This window comes from Ranitomeya variabilis, chromosome 2, assembly GCF_051348905.1.
Source record: "Ranitomeya variabilis isolate aRanVar5 chromosome 2, aRanVar5.hap1, whole genome shotgun sequence".
Taxonomy (NCBI): Eukaryota; Metazoa; Chordata; class Amphibia; order Anura; family Dendrobatidae; genus Ranitomeya; species Ranitomeya variabilis.
The window spans coordinates 959,409,724-959,427,681 of record NC_135233.1 but is presented as its reverse complement, the minus strand read 5'-3'; positions in this window follow the sequence as shown (position 1 = coordinate 959,427,681).

The following is a 17,958-nucleotide window of genomic DNA, read 5'->3' as shown; positions in this document are numbered from 1 at the left end:
ACAGGCTCAAGGGGACTCACGGCCCCCTGACCTGCCAGAGCCGCTTGCAGCTGCGACCGTAGTAGTTACGCCGCTGCCTCACACACACACATACTACAGATATCACACACACACTACAGATATCACACACACACATCATACTACAGATATCACACACACACACACACATCAGTTATTACACACACTACAGATATCACACACACATCATATTACAGATATCACACACATACTACAGTTATCACACACACACACTACAGATATCACACACACACACAGACATACTACAGATCTCACACACACACACACATCATACTACAGATCTCACACACACACACACATCATACTACAGATATCACACACACACACACTACAGATAACACACACACACACACTACAGATAACACACACACACACACTACAGATATCACACACACACACATACACACACTACAGATATCACACACACACACACACATACACACACTACAGATATCACACACACACACATCATACTACAGATATCACACACATACTACAGTTATCACACACACACTACAGATACCACACACACACACACACACACACCAGAGATACCAGCTCATATACACAACTCACAATCTCCTCTCTGGTACAGGGGTGGCTGATGTAAACCGGCTGCAGCTCCTCAGCTTCTCCTGACTAAGGCTAGTTTCACACTAGCGTCGGGAACAACCCGTCGCTGTGCGTCGGGCCGACGTTCCCGACGCTAGTGTGGTCTCCGCCGCATAACGGGGGCAGCGGATGCATTTTTCCCACGCATCCGCTGCCCCATTGTGAGGTGCGGGGAAGTGCGGGGAGGTGGGGGCGGAGTTCCGGCCGCGCATGCGCGGTCGGAAAAAGTGGACCGTCGGGAGCAAAAAACGTTACATGTAAGGTTTTTTTCTCCCGACGGTCCACTACCACACGCCCAAGCATCGCAAAACGGACGCGACCTTTGGCAATGCGTCGCAAATGCGTCGCTAATGTTAGTCTATGACGAAAAAACGTATCCAGCAAGAACTTTTGCTGGATGCGTATTTTCGGCAAAACGACGCATTTGCGACGTATTGCAGTTAACGCTAGTGTGAAACTAGCCTAAAGCGGCTCTGTCCCGCACCTCCCCCCTGCTCTCGCCTTCTGTCCCGGGGTTATTTTGGCTTTCTCTTAAAGGGAACCTGTCACCCCGTTTTTTCCGTATGAGATAAAAATACTGTTAAATAGGGCCTGAGCTGTGCATTGCAATAGTGTATTTTGTGGACCCCGATTCCCCACCTATGCTGCCGAAATACGTTACCAAAGTAGTCGTTTTCGCCTGTCAATCAGGCTGGTCTGGTCAGATGGGCGTGGTGTCTTCCCCCAGATCTTGCTTAGTTTTCCGTTGGTGGCGTAGTGGTGTGCGCATGCCCAAGGTCCCGAATCCACTGCACAGGGGAGTGAAAATAGCGTGATGTGCGACATTTCATTGGTGATCGGTGGGGGCGGCCATCTTCCTTTGGCCGCGCGTGCGCAGAAGCGGCGCTCTGCTGGCCGCGGCTTCAGGAAAATGGCCGCAGGATGCCGCGCGTGCCCAGATGGAGATCGCGGCGGCCATTTTCCTGAAGCAGAGATGCGACACCTCGTACACACCCGACTCCGCTCCGTACACCCCCGGCTCCGCTCCGTACACCCCCGGCTCCGCTCCGTACACCTCGTGCACACCCGGCTCCGCTCCGTACACCTCGTGCACACCCGGCTCCGCTCCGTACACCTCGTGCACACCCGGCTCCGCTCCGTACACCTCGTGCACACCCGGCTCCGCTCCGTACACCTCGTGCACACCCGGCTCCGCTCCGTACACCTCGTGCACACCCGGCTCCGCTCCGTACACCTCGTGCACACCCGGCTCCGCTCCGTACACCTCGTGCACACCCGGCTCCGCTCCGTACACCTCGTGCACACCCGGCTCCGCTCCGTACACCTCGTGCACACCCGGCTCCGCTCCGTACACCTCGTGCACACCCGGCTCCGCTCCGTACACCTCATGCACACCCGGCTCCGCTCCGTACACCTCATGCACACCCGGCTCCGCTCCGTACACCTCATACACACCCGGCTCCGCTCCGTACACCTCATGCACACCCGGCTCCGCTCCGTACACCTCATGCACACCCGGCTCCGCTCCGTACACCTCATGCACACCCGGCTCCGCTCCGTACACCTCATGCACACCCGGCTCCGCTCCGTACACCTCATACACACCCGGCTCCGCTCCGTACACCTCATGCACACCCGGCTCCGCTCCGTACACCTCATGCACACCCGGCTCTGCTCCGTACACCTCATGCACACCCGGCTCCGCTCCGTACACCTCATGCACACCCGGCTCCGCTCCGTACACCTCATGCACACCCGGCTCCGCTCCGTACACCTCATACACACCCGGCTCCGCTCCGTACACCTCATGCACACCCAGCTCCGCTCCGTACACCTCATGCACACCCAGCTCCGCTCTGTACACCTCATACACACACTGCTCTGCTACATCCACCCAAACCCCTCCTGACCTCACACAAAAGCTTACCCTCCTCGAGCATGATGACAACCAGCACTGCACTACTGTCCTGCACTACACGGAAGCCCTTGATCATGTGACTCCGACTCCTCCCCTCCTGTGACCTCATCACAGGTCCTGTGCGCACAGAGCAGTGGCAGCTATAGTAGTGGTGTGCGGCTCTCTGCGGTGGAGGGGCTCTGCTGCGGGTCAAGTGCAGTCCCACCCGTGATCGCGAGTGCACGCGCAGCAGGGCCTGTAAGGAAGAATTATTTAAAGGGCCGGCGGCCCATTTTGTAGCTTAGAGTTCTTAGGAGCCCGCCCAGTCTGCTGGACTGGGTGGGCCCCTAAGCACTGCGGACCCCGTCGCAATTGCGACCCCTGCGACCGCGGTAGTTACGCCCCTGGCTCTATGCATTTAATAGCCCTCTGTTTCTGTACTGTTACATATTTAGGCCAATAACCGGTTCATGCAGCATTACATGAACACCTGATTCTTACACTATGGCTGGTCCGAACAGCGAAAGCAATTGTTACCATCCACCTCTCGTGTCTCCCTTTTTTTCTCATAGATTGTAAGCTTGCGAGCAGGGCCCTCATTCCTCTTGGTATCTGTTTTGATCTGTGTTTATTGTTATGCTGTAATGTCTATTGTCTGTACAAGTCCCTTCTATAATGTAAAGCACTGCGGAATATGTTTGCGCTATAGAAATAAAATTATTATTATTATGATAGATAGATAGATAGATAGAGAGATAGAAAACTGTTCATAAATCTAGTAAGAATTTAAAGTATGCTGTGAAATATATATATTTTTTAAACATTTGGATTGTAGAATTGTCAAAACGCTCTAAATAAATTGCAATAGCCTTCAAAATCAGATATTCATCAACAAAGATGTTCAGACACATTACTCATAAACATTTTGGGTGGGTGCCATTTTTTTGCTAAAATTAAGATGTTGACATTTATTTCTAAATGTACCATGTGCTGCTGTTCTCTAAATGTTGTTTTGTTACAACATAAGTACAGTGACATTGCAATCTCCTGCACAAAAATCCATGATTTTGAACCATAATTACAGTGATGAATAGAACCATATAGCTCAATTGATAGGAAGCATAAAGTAGACATCACATCTTTAGATTGGTTACTATAATATGCAGTAAATTTCTTGTTATTTGGCTTAAATTGGACTTCATAAATTATTGTGGATTACTGGAAGGTCTTTAAGGTATATAAAACTTTTTTAGTAATGATAGAGATGAAGACAGCTAAAACTAAAAGAATGTCAACCAAACATCAATCACTTTGCTTTTGCATCTTACTTGTAGAGAAGTTTAATTACAGTATAGTTATGTTCCATAGAATATATTGATCAGCCATAAAAATAAAACCACCTCTCTTTTATTGTAAACGTCCTATTTCCCTATTCTGTAAAAACAGCTCTAAATCATAGAGTTATGGGCTTTACAACTTTTTTGAAGATTGATTTTGGTATCTAGTGCTAAGATCTTAGCAGCAGACCCGAGATCTGGGATACTTAGAGGTAAAGTCTATAGCTTGAAGTCTTTGACATGTTTCTCAACCATTTTGAATTGCTGTAGGATGAAATAGCCACCGTTTTGAAACAGAACATTGTACAGAGCATCATACTGTCTCAGCCAGCTTGCCTTCTTTCTATGGAACACTATGGTACCAGCACCTGAGAGGATAAGTGCGGCATGCACACATACTCGGCAAGCAGACCAGGTTCCTTAAATTTTTTTTTTCTTTGTATAATCTTTATTGTCTGAAAATCATTTTGCTGCTTAATCATGAATGGTTTTCACTACGTACAATTCTCTTTTGTTTTTAAAGAGGGATTTTTCACCAATTTTTTTGTGTTTTTTTATTTTGCCTGTCCATTGCAGAGATATTAGAAATCAGGTCATTTGGCACTCAATGAGTTAACTTTTTCAAAGTCCAAGTGGGTGTTACTTTTCACTAGGGGCATCTACTTCTTCTCTCTATATGAGTCATATAACACCCACTTGAGCTTAACCCCTTAATCCCATATGACATACTATCCCGTCAAGGTGACCTGGGACTTAATTTCCAGTGACGGGATAGTACGTCATATGCGATCGCAGCTGACAACTATCGCAGCTGACTATCGCAGCTGACATCCGGCACTATGTGCCAGGAGCAGTCACGGACTTCCCCCAGCACATTAACCCCCAGCACACCACGATCAAACATGATCGCGGTGTGCCGGCGGTACAGGGATGCATCGAGCAGGGAGGGGGCTCCCTGCGTGCTTCCCTGAGACCCCCGGAGCAACGCGATGTGATCGCGTTGCTGCGAGGGTCTCTTACCTCTCCACCCTGCAGCAGGCCTGGATCCAAAATGGCCGCGGCATCCAGGTCCTGCAGGGAGGGAGGTGGCTTACCAATTGCCTGCTCAGAGCAGGCGCTGGTAAGCCTGCTGTGCTTTAAGTCAAATCGCCGATCTAACAGAGTGCTGTGCAAACTGTCAGATCAGAGATCTGTGATGTCCCCCCCTGGGACAAAGTAAAAATGTAAAAAAAAAAATTTCCAAATGTGTAAAAAAAAAAAAAAATTCCTAAATAAAGAAAAAGAAAAAAATATTATTCCCATAAATACATTTCTTTATCTAAATGAAAAAACAAACAATAAAAGTACACATATTTAGTATCGCCGCGTCCGTAGCGACCCAACCTATAAAACTGTCCCACTAGTTAACCCATTCAGTGAATAAAAAAATGATATAAATGAGATATCGCTGTAATCGTACTGACCCGTGGAATAAAAATGCTTTATCAATTTTACCAAACGTGGAACGGTATAAACGCCCACCCCAAAAGAAATTCATGAATAGCTGTTTTTTTGTCGTTCTGCCTCACAAAAATCGGAATAAAAAGCGATCAAAAAATGTCACGTGAAATACTTGGGGGTTCAAAGCTCTCAAAACACATGTAGATAAGTTCCTTAGGGGGTCTACTTTCCAAAATGGTGTCACTTGTGGGGGGTTTTAATGTTTAGGCACATCAGGGGCTCTCCAAACGCGACATGGTTTCCCATCTCAATTCCAGTCAATTTTGCATTGAAAAGTCAAATGGCGCTCCTTCCCTTCCAAGCTCTGCCATGCGCCCAAACAGTCGTTTACCCCACATATCAGCTATCAGCATACTCAGGACAAATTGCACAACAACTTTTGGGGTCCAATTTCTCCTCTTACCCTTGGGAAAATAAAAAATTGGGGGCAAAAAGATCATTTTTGTGAAAAAATATGATTTTTTATTTTTACGGCTCTGCATTATAAACTTCTGTAAAGCACTTGTTGGGTCAGAGTGCTCACCACACATCTAGATAAGTTCCTTAAGGGGTCTACTTTACAAAATGGTGTCACTTGTGGGGGGTTTCAATGTTTAGGCACATCAGGGGCTCTTCAAACGCAACATGGCGTCCCATCTTAATTCCAGTCAATTTTGCATTGAAAAGTCAAATGGCGCTCCTTCCCTTCCGAGCTCTGCTATGCGCCCAAACAGTGGTTTACTCCCACATATCGGGTATCAGCGTACTCAGGACAAATTTCAAAACAACTTTTGGGGTCCAATTTCTTCTCTTACCCTTGGGAAAATAAAAAATTGGGGGCGAAAAAATCACTTTTGTGAAAAAATATGATTTTTTATTTTTTCGGCTCTGCATTATAAACTTCTGTGAAGCACTTGGTGGGTCAAAGTGCTCACCACACATCTAGATAAGTTCCTTAGGGGGTCTACTTTCCAAAATGGTGTCACTTGTGGGGAGTTTCAATGTTTAGGTACATCAGGGGCTCTCCAAACGCAACATGGCGTCCCATCTCAATTCCTGTCAATTTTGCATTGAAAAGTCACATGGCACTCCTTCCATTCTGAGCTCTGCCATGCGCCCAAACAGTGGTTTACCGCCACATATGGGGTATCAGCGTACTCAGCACAAATTGTACAACAACTTTTGTGGTCCATTTTCTCCTGTTACCCTTGGTAAAATAAAACAAATTGGAGCTGAAATAAATTTTGTGTAAAAAAAAAGTTAAATGTTAATTTTTATTTAAACATTCCAAAAATTCCTGTGAAACACCTGAAGGGTTAATAAACTTCTTGAATGTGGTTTTGAGCACCTTCAGGGGCGCAGTTTTTAGAATGGTGTCACACTTGGGTATTTTCTATCATATAGACCCCTCAAAATGACTTCAAATGAGATGTGGTCCCTAAAAAAAAATAGTGTTGTAAAAATGAGAAATTGCTGGTCAAATTTTAACCCTTATAACTCCCTAACAAAAAAAAAATTTGGTTCCAAAATTGTGCTGATGTAAAGTAGACATGTGGAAAATGTTACCTATTAAGTATTTTGTGTGACGTATCTCTGGGATTTAAGGGCATAAAAATTAAAAGTTGGAAAATTGTGAAATTTTCAAAATTTTCGCCAAATTTCCATTTTTTTCACAAATAAATGCAAGTTATATCAAAGAAATTTTACCACTATCATGAAGTACAATATGTCACGAGAAAACAGTGTCAGAATCGCCAAGATCCGTTGAAGCGTTCCAGAGTTATATCCTCATAAAGGGACAGTGGTCAGAATTGTAAAAATTGGCCCGGTCATTAATGTGCAAACCACCGTCGGGGCTTAAGGGGTTAAAAAAGTTAATGTGATATGTGTCCATGCCTGCCCTTCCTGCCTCTGCTAATGTCGCCAGGTGGAACCATGCTCTCATTGCAGGTGATGTGGACAACAGTTCCAGTTCCAATTTCTCTGGGATTTGTACAGTCCAATCCATACTGGGAGACTAAGAGTTAACTGCTGTGTGGTTTGAGTGCGACTGCAAACTAAGATCCTAAAATCCTGCAGTCCACTGAAACTTACAGTATATTCTGACTTGGTTCAGTGTAACCTGCCTTGCTATTTCCCCAGTAGACAGTCCCGACTTTTGGCCTTGACTTGTTTTTTCACTATTCTCATTCTTTAAGATTTTGTCCCTGTACCAACCTCCTGATTCTGGCTCCAGCTTGAATACTCACTGCCCGCTTGACTTTGATATTGTAATTGACGCGACTTCTAGGCTTTGACCCTGCTTTGCAACCTTTCCTGCCTCTGGACAGCAGCCCTTCTGTGATAGCTATCCACTGGATCCCGTTGTTAAATCAGATCCCTCCATAAGATTTAAAGGGTATCAGAGTTTCTCTAGAATCTGGGGGCAGGGCTAATTACTTTACGGGCACATTTTGCTAGGATGCTACCGTTTTCCATTTATGTTTAAATAAAGTTAATTTTATTGAATTAATAAAAGTTGTACTTGTACTATTCTTTTAAGACACTAAGTTCGGGCCTTGATTTTTGGTGTTTTGTATATTCCGAATGGTCTGCCATTCTTCCATCTAGCAACTATACCCTTCTTTTATTTGATACATAATTTTTTTATTATTATTTATTTTAATACTAATTTTAAAGATATTGGTATTGATTGTTTTTCTATTTTTTCATAGATTGACATGTCAAGAAGAGATCCCCTTTCAGCAGTCACCTCATTATCATAACAAGCAAGATTACAATGACAGATAACAGAATCCACCATTCACAGTAGGTAGTGTCACTGCTCACCTCTTCCTCCTTCCTGCACAATGGCATCTGCATGTCACTAAATATGAGAACATGTATAGAAAACTGTCGCAAGGAAATAGAGTCCCATATAATGTCTTGTGATATACTGTATATAAATGCATATGCCTAATGTCCATATCTCCGAACAGGCTTCAGGGCAGATTTCATAAATGTACAGAAAACAGAACACAATAATCTGCAATCAGAAATACAGATTATAAAAAAATTATCAAAACCTGGTTTCAATTAGATTAAAAAATGTATGTGACTCATTCCCTTAAAGAAAAGTAAAATAAAATATACCTGGAAAGAGTATTGGATATTTTATGAATTTTTAAATAGGTTAGAGTAGAGTAGTGCTCAGCCAGAAAAGCCTACCTTGTCATGATGGCAGGCTTGAAAAATCTTTTGTCCTAAACAAAAGCTGATGGCTGTGAATGCAATATAGTGTTCGATGGGTACTGTTAATGTGTGATTGGTGAGGACGTGGTGCAGAAGTGGTGTTTTTCCAAGAGTGGGTGGTGGGACTATGGAAGGTTCGAGGGGTGGAGGTGGATCTGGAGTGGAGCCTAGGTGGAGTTTCTAGGGGGCCTAAAATTTTGCCAGAATAGGACCTTGAAATTTCTGATGAAAGCTCTGGCGCCAAGTCTGTCCAAGGTAGCCAGTTAACTTATTAGGAGCTAATACTTTGATTTACACAAAAAAAGCATGGACTTAACCTCCAAAAAATCATACATTGATCTAATGAACATGAGGCTTTTAGTTTAACATTTTAATCAAACTGTACGAAGCCCACTGCCACGTCATGGCAAACCTTTAAGTGGATCCTAACTTCTATCACCTTAAAGAAGCAGCGCCATGCGCTTACCACCCTCGTCTCGATGATGCACCAGCAGGGTAGGTGGCCTGGTACCTCACAGGAACCATGCTGCAAGATTGAGTCCCCATGACTCCAGACCGCACTACTTCACAAGCACAAAATCACAGCAACAATTGCCACTACACAGCACCATCAGCAAATGAAAGGGTAATTGAAACTAACCTTCCTCAAGATCTCAAGTGAGAGCAAAAATAGGCTGGACCTCTTTTTTTCAGTCTCCTGCTAACTTAAAATCACCTGTGCAAAATGGGAGGAGTGCTGATCCAAAAAAGAGGACAGAAAATGCAATACACAAAAAAAGGAGCCTGCCATGCTGGTGCATTGCCTTTCTGATGGAAGCTAGCACACGGCGCCTCTATTTTAAGGCAAAAGATGTTAGGATCCACTTAGAGATTCACTGTGATGTGGCAGTGGGCTTCATACAGTCTGATCAGTGTTAACCTAAGAACCTCATGTTCAGTAATATATTTTAGCCTAGCGGCATTAGATCAATGTATGATTTTTTGGAGGTGCGGTCCACTTTCTTTTTTTGTCTAATACTTTGATTGCTAATATCTACTCAAGTAGAGGTGAAATTATAAAGAAAAAAATAAATGTTTTATTCTTCTCTGCAGCCACTACTACATTGTGTGTTAAGATCAACATGAAATATTTGGTGAAAGGTCCTCTTTAATTGTTTTCATGCCCTGAAATGATTTGCTATTGAGTTTGAGTTTTAAAAATATGTATTTTGCTCATGTCAAATGTTTGAGCCTTATATTTGTTGCGCTATTTATTGTTTTGCTTTTGATTAGGCTTATTTCATTATTCCATAGTTCAGTTTTGATACTCGCTTGCCCATTGTAAGCCTTTTTACAGGCGGACAAGAGTCAACATGGGCATTTTGAACAGTCTGAGGCTACTGAGCTCCTTTATCTATCAAGGTGTAAAGTACTTTGTACTCTGACACCTTTAGTATCATAGAAACAATTATGTCTTTCATCAATTTTCCCTAGACCCATCAGTAAGTTGTGGGTATATATGACTTTGTGCATCCATGAATCATTTTTCTAGCTACTAACTTCTGCATTTCTACAGCACTACACAAAACCTGCTGTTTTGGAAATGTTCTAACCAAGTATTATACATGGTACAAGCCTGGTGATAGATTTCCAAAAGTGTATTGACTGCTTCCTTGGCATACTCTGAGATGTTGGGCATACTTTAAATGGCTTTGTTGAGATTTTATAATTCACTGAAGTCTGGTTCATTTTTTGGAAATTAGTGTTCCAAAATTTTGGCTACTTATCCTAAATTGTGTGATAAGGCTCTTTAAAGGGACAATATTGAGGTTTACAATTACTACATCTAACAGGCACTCTATTAGAGCCCTCTCACCCAGCTAAATCAGACTTCTTGCTTTGTGTAACAACCCTGCTGGCATCACTGCATGGCCTCCCATCCCCTGCCTGCATTACACTCAAACTCACTTACTTCACTGGACCTTGTTGTGACTTCTCTCTGCTCCCAGCTCCATGCTGTGTGCCTCATGTCTGCTGCTTGCTTTGTGCATGCTCTGTTTGTGTGCATAGTGGGGCGGCGCAGGCAACTCCTGTGTCTTATTGGGACTGTGTGCACCTTGCTAAGGTTTACCCGGCCAATCGCCATGAGCCTTCCTGTATTTAAGACATCTCCACCCATTGGTGGGGGCCTGTGCAACTTAATCCCTCAGTTAGTTCTTAGCTGCTGAGGTGTTAGGCCCTGTCTCTGTTACTCTTATGTCCACCACCCAGGGAGGCGTTGTACCCTGGTCTGTGTCCTGTGTTTGCCATCCAGTGGGGCTTCGTACCCTGGCCTATATTCACCACCCAGACCCCCTCGTACCTTGTACGTAAGTCGTACCCTGGCTTGTGTCCATGTCTCTGTGCCTTGTCCTGTTCCTGACTTTGTCTTAGCCTAGTCCTGTTCCTGTGTCCGTTTATATCCCTGCCTTGGTTTCCTTTCCCTGCTGTGCGTACTCTGTGTCCTGCTTTGCTCTGCTTTTGGCTTTGCTCTCTGCGACCTTGCTTTGCTCTCTGGTTTTGCTCTAATAATTAATTTACATAATAATGTAAATGGTGATCAAAATGATGTCAGCGTGATATAGCCCATATACAAAGAGATGGGCCCAGAAAAATGGGAGAAAAAAGCCACCTGGTATTTACCTGCTGAGGATGGTGGAAGTCCGTAAGATGTGCCTTGCCCTGATGCGCATTTCGGCATCTGCCTTCGTCAGGTTCTTACCTGTTTTACATATATGCCTGCAGATCGGTCCCTACCGGTTCTTCCAGTGTACCAGCCTTGTCCGCCTGTCCTGCCAGAGAGCCAGCCTTACCTGCCTGCCTACCAGAGAGCCAGCCGTGCCCTCCTGCCAGTGTCTCTGTTGTACCCATCTGCCTGCCTGTGTCCCAGCCATGCCCGCCTGTCTGCCAGAGTGCCAGCTGTGCCTGCTTGCCTGTCTATGTTCCGTTCTCCGGTGGGATCAGCAGCCACAGCTAGACACAACCCTGGAGTAGCACCTGGTAGCTTCCTGCCACACAAGTCTGACCTTACCATCAGAGGCTCCAGCGAATACAAAGGGAGCTACTTAGTTATGCCCCTTCCAGGGTAGTCTGGTCTGTGGTCCAGTGGGGCCACACCCTCGCACACCGCGCCAACCAATCTGGGTGCGAGCGTGACACTTTACACTGATGAAGGGCAAACATCCCAACAAATGTGTCTGCAAATAAAGTTTCTGGATTTGATTCTTATTCTAACTAATGATTGTTACATCCAGCTGATGGCCATAGAGTTCCTGCCTTCTTCCTCTCTGAAGAGGCTACTTGTGTACCAAAATTTACGAAACTGTTGTAAAATTCCTGGTGTAAAGATAATATAAACCACAATCCGCCATCACTTGGACATTCCAAGAAAAGGGCCAAATTATAAATTCAACTTTGAATGTACTTTGTTAGGACAAAAAATTTATTTATGCAAAGGATTTTAGGGTCACGTTACTTTGTTAATATTTTTCTTTAAATGTACTGGTATTGAATGATAACTTTAGTTCAATTCTTGTTATATTGACAAATCTGCAACATAATTATAAATGTCATAGGACACGATAAATTTGAGCAACCAGAACTGTAGAAAAATGTAAAGGTATACATTATTTTATCACAGAAAACCGTGATGTATTGATTCATATATGATATGAGTTACTCAACCTTTTCAAAGATTTTTCATTTCTAAGGTATGTGATTAATTTTAATGTTATACTCTGAAGCCTAAATGCTGTAAATCTAAATATATTTTCTTTCAAATTTCACCTTTTCTGTTGCATTTGACCAAAGCACCCCTTTATATAGGTTTAAACATAACTATAAGCCTGGTTATGAAAACTAAATTACAAACACATTTGCTACCTGTAGACAAGCCCCATGTGTTATCTTGTTAGCATTTCTTCCATGCTGTCAGAGTGCTAAAAGCAAGCCATCAAAGTTCTAACAAATTCACACATGTAAATATATTTTTCACAGTACATTAGAAGGTCGAGGATATGCAAAAAAAAAAATACAGCTTATGAAAAGTCATTAAAATATGCAATAAAAGTGACCGCAATAAGCCAAAAGTGTTTATACATTTTTTTCAAGAAATTCAGTCTTCTAATGGATCGACACATAAAGATAACACTAGAGGGTTCATAACATTCTTAAATAACTTTTAAAAACATGTGAGTGTCATTTCATTGGTGGCATTTTCTAGTTTTCTCTGGTATGGTATGAGACTTAATACCTATAAAAATGCTGAAAAATGTATTATGTTTGCACCAAGCAGCACAGGTGGCTCTGTAGTTAGCTGAGATATTGACCTGAAATTGCGTCTAGGACAATATCTTCAAGGAGTTTGTATGTTCTCTCTGTGTTTGTGTGGGTTTCCTTCCACACTCCAAAGCCACACCATTAGGCAATTTAGATTGTGAGCCCGAATAGGGAATAGTGATAATAATGTCTGTAAAGAGCTGCGGAATATGATAGGGCTATATAAGCAAAGCACAATGAATATGTAGGAGGTGTAGCCCTTTAACGACCATGGATACATCTTTTAATGGAGGTCATTAAGTTGTTCTCTTCCTCAGAATGTACATTAATTTACTATCACTTTTATTGCATTTTTTGTGAGCCTGGATGAGCAAAACAGTAATTCTTTTCATTTTTCTCGGCTTTCACTTTATGAAATAAGTAATGATATAGTTTTTTGGTATGGCTGAACATGATTAGTGACATTCAATTTATAATATTTTTTATGTATTACTTCTTTATTTTGCACTAGCTGAAGAGCCCGGCGTTGCCTGGGCATAGTAAATATCTGTGGTTAGTTATAGCACCTCACTTCTCTTATATTCCCATCAGGCCTCTCATTTAGCACCTCACTTCTCTCATTTTCCCATCATGCCTCTCATTTTCCCCTCACATCTTTCATTTTCCCCCTCACATCTCTCATTTTCTCCCTTACACCTCTCATTTTCTCCCTCACTCCTCTTTTTTCCCCCCTCACTCCTCTCATTCCCCCCTCACTCCTCTTATTCCCCCTAACACTTGTCATTTCGACCTCACATCTGTCATTTTCCGATCACTCCACTATTTTCCCTCACTCCTCTCATTTTGCACTCACACCTTTTCATTTTCACCTCACACCTCTCATATTCACCTCACACCTCTCATTTTCCCCTCAGTATATACATGTTTGTCATCTCCCTTATATAGTATACACCTGTATGTCATCTCCTGCATATAGTATATACCTATATGTCATCTCCCCTGTATATACTGTAGTATATACCTGCATGTCATCTCCCCTGTAAATAGTATATACCTGCTTTATGTCATCTCCTCCTGTATATTGTATATACCTATGTGTCATCTCCTGTATATAGTATGTACCTGTATGTCATCTCTTCTGTATATAGTATATACCTGTATGTCATCTCCTCCTGTATATAGTATATGCCTGTATGTCATCTCCCCTGTATATAGTGTATACCTGCTGTATGTCATCTCCTCCTGTATATACTTATGTGTCATCTCCTCTTTTATATAGTATATACCTGTATGTCATCTCCTCCTGTATATAGTATATACCTGTGTCATCTCCTCCTGTATGTAGTATATATATATATATATATATGTATGTCATCTCCTCCTGTATATAGTATATACCTGTATGTCATCTCCTCCTGTATATAGCATATACCTGTAAGTCATCTCTTCCTGTATATAGTATTTACCTGTGTGTTATCTGCGCCTATATATAGTATGTACCTGTGTGTCATCTCCTCCTATATTTAGTATATACCTGTGTGTCATCTCCTCCTGTATATAGTATGTACCTGTGTGTCATCTCCCCTGTATATAGTATATACCTGAATGTCATCTCCTCCTGTATATAGTATATACCAGCTGTATGTCATCTCCTCCTGTATATAGTATGTACCTGTATGTCATCTCCTCCTGTATATAGTATATATCTGTGTGTCATCTCCTCCTGTATTAGACCTCGTTCACACGTTATTTGGTCAGTATTTTTACCTCAGTATTTGTAAGCTAAATTGGCAGCCTGATAAATCCCCAGCCAACAGGAAACCCTCCCTCCTGGCAGTATATAATAGCTCACACACACACATAATAGACAGGTCATGTGACTGACAGCTGCCAGATTTCCTATATGGTACATTTGTGGTACGTTTTGAGTATGTGCAAGTTTTGTGTGAGGCAACTTTTGCATATGTTGCAACTTTTGTGCATGTGGCAATTTTTCCGAGTGTGCAAATTTTGCGCGTGGCGAGTTTTCCATGAGGTGAGTTTTGCACTTGTGGCTAGTTTTGTGTGTGGCGAGTTTTCCATGAGGTGAGTTTTGCATTGTGGCGAGTTTTGCGTGAGCCTAGTTTTGCATGTGGCGAATTTTGTGCGTGGCGAGTTTTGAGTGGTGACTTTTGTGTTTTGACTTTTATGTGGCGAGGTTGGTGTATGTGTGGTGAAATGTGTGCTGAGGGTGGTATATGTGTTCAAGCACGTGGTAGTGTGTGGTGCATTTTGTGTTTGTGTTCATATCCCCATGTGGTGAGTATCCCATGCCGGGGCCCCACCTTAGCAACTGTACGGTATATATTCTTTGGCGCCATCGCTCTCATTCTTTAAGTCCCCCTTGTTCACATCTGGCAGCTGTCAATTTGCCTCCAACACTTTTCCTTTCACTTTTTCCCCATTATGTAGATAGGGGCAAAATTGTTTGGTGAATTGGAACGCGCGGGGTTAAAATTTTGCCTCACAACATAGCCTATGACGCTCTTGGGGTCCAGACGTGTGACTGTGCAAAACTTTGTGGCTGTAACTGCGACGGTGCAGATGCCAATCCCGGACATACACATACATACATACACACATTCAGCTTTATATATTAGATTATATCCTTGGGTCCATATAGTGTGTATTTTTTCTTCAAAATATGCGTCTGAGAATTTTTTTGTGTTTTTGCATAGCAAATTCCAGTTTTTATTTGCACCATTTTTGGTATATACACAACACATCTCTCTAAATGTCCCAAAGAAGATATAATACCCTATGGGTGACCAGTATGATACCAATAAATTTGGAACAAAATTTTGGAGGCTTATATAGCAAGTAAATGTATGCATGCAAGAAGATGTAATACCCTATGGGTAAGCAATTTGATACTGATACATTTGGAAAAAGTTTTTGGTGGCTTATATAGTAATTAAATGTACCCAAGAAGATGCAATTGTCCCGGGTGTGTCAGGTGCGACAGACAGTCATCCTGAATCTCGCCGTGGAGGGTCTTAGTGATTAGCTCAAGCAAATTCTTGATTTTTGTATATTTGTTGTGGAATGATATCCCTCTCCCGTTAGGACCCAATGATTACCTCCACCTTCTGCTGCTAATTAGACACCTGTCCTGTAGGTTTATATTATTTCCGTGTCTGCAGCATGTTGCTGGTGTTAGCTCTTATTTGGGTGTCCTAACAGTCAGTAAGTTCCTTCTCAGAGGACCCTTGGAGGATTTCTGGTGTGACATCTCAGTTATCTTCTCAAGCTAAGGGTTCTCCTTGTTCGTCTACCCTCTTTGTCTTTAGTTGCAGTGGGGACTGACTAGTGCAGACCCCATCCCCTCCCTAACCAAGTCCTATCTCTAGGGTCAGGCAAGGATTAGGCTCCTGCTCGGCGATAGGTGCAGAACTTATATAGGGACGGTTAGGGCACACTTGGTGATTAAAGATCTGCTTATGGGTATCCACTCCCCACTTTCCTATTGTTTGAACTCCCCCTCCCTTTTCCCTTTGTTGTGCACTTACTTTTTCATCACCCAGCATGGCAATAATACCCTATGGGTGAGCAATATGATACCGATACATTTAGAAAATGTTTTTGGAGGCTTATATAGTAACTAAATGTACTCAAGAAGATGTAATAACCTATGGGTGAGCAATATGATACCAATAAATTTGGAATAAGTTTTTGTAGGATTAGATAGCTACAAAATGTACTCCAGATCACAGAATAGACTATTGGTGAGCAGTAAAACAGCAATACTTTTTTAAATACGTTTTTTGAGGCTTACATAGCAACTAAATGTACCCAAGATACATTTGGAAAAAGGTTTTGGTGGCTTATATAGTAACTAAAATGTACCCAAGAAGATGTAATACCCTATGGATGAGCAATATGATAGTGATACATTTGTAACAACTTTGTTGAGGCTTATGTAGCAATAAAATGTACCCAACCATATGTAATACCCTATGGATGAGCAATATAATACTGATATATTTTTATCACTTTTTTTGAGGCTTTTATAACAACAAAATGGTCTCCAGGCTACGGAATAGTCTATGGGTGAGCAATATAATACTGATACATTTTTAAACAAGTTTTTGGAGGCTTATGTAGCGACTAAATGTAACAAAGAATATGTAATACCCTATGGGTGACTATTATGGAACCGATAAATTTAGAACAAGTTTTTTGAGGCTTATATAGCAACACAATGTTTCCCCAGAATATGTAATACCCTATGGATGAGCAATATAATACCAATATATTTTTTAACACTTTTATGAGGCTTTTATATCGACAAATTGTACTCCAGACCACAGAATAGTCTATGGGTGAGCAATATAATGTCAATACATTTTTTACCAAGTTTTTTGAGGCTTTTATAACACAGAAATGTACTTCATACCACTGAATAGTCTATAAGGGAGCATTATAATACCAATAAATTTTGAACACGTTTTTAGAGGCCTATATAGTAAGTAAATATACCTAAGAAGGTGTATTACCCTATGAGTGAGCAAGATGATACTGATAAATTTGGAACAAGTATTTTGAGGCCTTAATAGCAACTAAATGTACCCAAGAAGATGTAATGCCCTATGAGTGAGCAATATAACAACAATAAATTAAGAACAAATATTTTGAGGGTTATATACAAAAGAAAAGAACTCCAGACCATGGAATAGTGTATAGGTAAGCAATATAAAACTATAAAATTTATACATTTTTTTGAGTCTTATATAGCAACAAAATGTACTCTAGAACACAAAATAGTCTATGGGTGATCAATATAATAACAGTAAAATTTTAAAAGTTTTTGGAGGGTTAAATACCTTTGAAATGTACCTGTTAAATATTAATTATTAATTGAATTATTCTTATTCTCAATTCTGTACTGAGCACATTGCCTCTCGCTGACATTACAAAAGCTATTACTGTATATATGGCTCAGAGTAAGTTAACACCATATAGAGAGAACATGTGCTCTCTGGGACATATATATAATCACGTCTCTTAGGAGGTGGAGGAGCTGTCACG